Here is a 2,500-nt window from a genome sequence, read left to right as displayed (position 1 = left end):
GCAATCCCCTCGCGGTCGATGCAAAAAGCAGGACGTCATCTGCGAAGGCCGCAGCGTTAACTCTGCGACCAAGGATCCGAGCTCCGATGTGGGAGGGAAGTTGACTCAAAACATAGTCCACCGCAAAATTGAAAAGGAGGGGGGAGAGGGGGTCACCCTGACGCACACCCCTAGCCGGCTGCAGGGGCACGCCCACGTCGGCGCCGCCCGCTATCACTGTCGTGCTACCCTCGTAACACCTTTCGACGTACTCAATAAAGCAATCCGGCAGGCCATGAGCCCTCAGCACGGGGCGGAGGGCAGCATGGTCCACCGAATCGAACGCTTTAGAGACGTCGATCGATGCCACAAAGACAGAGCGACAGGAGCGGACTGCGTCGGTGAGAGCAGTGTCCAAGATGAAGGTGTTTTCCAACATCCCATCCCGGGGGATGAATGCCCGCTGACGTTCGTCCACAGCACATGCACGCATCAGGCGTGACGCGAGAACCTTGTGAAAGGTCCGCGCCAACACCGAGCAGACCGTAATGGGGCGAAAGTCAGCGGGGGATGTTGGTGCAGCCGTTTTGGGGAGAAGTGACGTCCGGGCGCGAAGCAGACGCTCGGGAAGGGCGCGGGCCAGGAGGAAGAGGTTCAAGAGTTTCACCAGGACTTCATGCGGCAGGCGCCGCAGCTCCGCTGGAGTCAGGCCGTCCGGCCCGGCTGCCGATCCCCTGGGCGGCAAGGCAGCGGCGACCTCCTCACGTGTGACCGGCCCCCATAGGCACTCGGGAGCGACAGGCTCCGAGTGCGGGAGAAGGCGGTCACGGATGAAGCCAGCGGTGGAGATCGGCTTCTTCGTGAAGAGGTCCGCCCAGAAGTCCAGCAGACCGGGGATGTCGGGTGGCGGCTGCAGCAGGGTGCCGTCCAGCAAGCCGCGCACGCAACGTGCACGCGACCTACGGAAGGCGTCCTGTGTCCGCGCGTACTCCCAGCGGCGCCGCTTGCGCTTCTGCAGCGGCGGGGCGGCAGGCGGCCGCTTGGATGATTGGCGCGGCCGCTGTGTCCTGGTGATCAACCTCTCCCCCCTGGACCCGACCGACGCAAGGGCATCCGGGAGCATGCCCAGGATGACATCGGGCGGCGTGCCCCGCCCCAGACCAATGACTCGATCCAGGGCAGAGAAACGCTGGGCGGAAGCAGGCAGCCCCGCCAGATGCTCCCAGATGGCGGCGTCAGTCGGCCCCTCCGACGGCGGCCCGGTGGTGTCGGCCGCGAAGTCCTCGGCTGCGTCGACGGGCGGCGCAGCGGCCTCGCCCGCGTCAGGCAGCGAGCTCGCTGCTCCCCGGCGGGACGCCGGCTCTTCCCCCCGACCGATCTCAAGCGCCTCCATGAATTGGCGGACAAGCTGCTTGTGGGCAGCTTGCCGCCGTCGGCACTTGATTGCCTCGAGCGTTCGGTCGGGGAACATCCTGATGAGTTCTTGATTAACAAAGAAGAACCGGGCGTCCCTCTCAAGGAACAGTTCGGCCTCTGCCTTGGCGAGCGACAGGACTTCTTCCTCCGTCCACCTCGCGCGATGCCTCTCCGTCACGATCTCAGCGTTGGCGGCCGCAGGGTGTTGGCGGCGGCGATGGACCCCGAGACCGTTCTTCGTGGTAAAAGTGCGGTGGCACTCACTGCAAGCAAAGGGAGCTACACAAACTATCGCATTTTCGTTACGGCCGGTTGGCCGGATAGGTGCTGGGGTAGCTGGGGTGGCACCTTCAGCGGAAAGGCCACCATCTCTTGTTTCTTGTCGGCTGCCCCCAACTATAAAGGGATAATGCGAGGGGGGGCTGGTAACCCCCCCAAGCCCCTGGTGCAGTCTTCCACTCTGCGAAAATCAGCGGGCCCACGAGAAGGGGAGAAGACCGCAGGAGAGGAGAGGCTAAGAGGGCTAGGCCCATGTATTGCGCATCACTCTCCCTGTAACTATAACCCAAGGAAGGCACCTCGCAGCAGCAGCACGACTACATCAAGACCGCACTTCGAAAAGCCAAGTCCGGATGCAGCCCCACCGCCGCCACTTGGCCACCTTAAGAGAGTCATAGTTACTCCCGCCGTTTACCCGCGCTTGCTTGAATTTCTTCACGTTGACATTCAGAGCACTGGGCAGAAATCACATTGCGTCAACACCCGCTAGGGCCATCGCAATGCTTTGTTTTAATTAGACAGTCGGATTCCCCCAGTCCGTGCCAGTTCTGAGTTGATCGTTGAATGGCGGCCGAAGAGAATCCGCGCACCCGCGCGCCCCCGGAGGAGCACGCTAAGGCGGACGCGGCCTCGCAGCAAGGAAGATCCGTGGGAGGCCAAGGCACGGGACCGAGCTCGGATCCTGCACGCAGGTTGAAGCACCGGGGCGCGAACGCCGCGCAGGCGCGCGCATCCTGCACCGCCGGCCAGCACGAGGCCGACCAACGGCGAGAGCAGACCACGCCCGCGCTAAACGCCCGCACTTACCGGCACCCCTACGGCACTC

The 2,500-nt window shown here is 63.8% G+C and overlaps 1 pseudogene; it reads right to left on the bottom strand.

Annotated features, from left to right (window-relative positions):
• The window catches only part of LOC124731647, a 7,960-nt pseudogene that overhangs the window by 3,020 nt on the left and 2,440 nt on the right, over nt 1–2,500 (bottom strand).

Source organism: Schistocerca piceifrons, unplaced genomic scaffold (assembly GCF_021461385.2).
Source record: "Schistocerca piceifrons isolate TAMUIC-IGC-003096 unplaced genomic scaffold, iqSchPice1.1 HiC_scaffold_1297, whole genome shotgun sequence".
Lineage (NCBI taxonomy): Eukaryota > Metazoa > Arthropoda > Insecta > Orthoptera > Acrididae > Schistocerca > Schistocerca piceifrons.
Note: the sequence above shows the minus strand (reverse complement) of the source record. Positions and strands in the feature narration are given on the sequence as shown.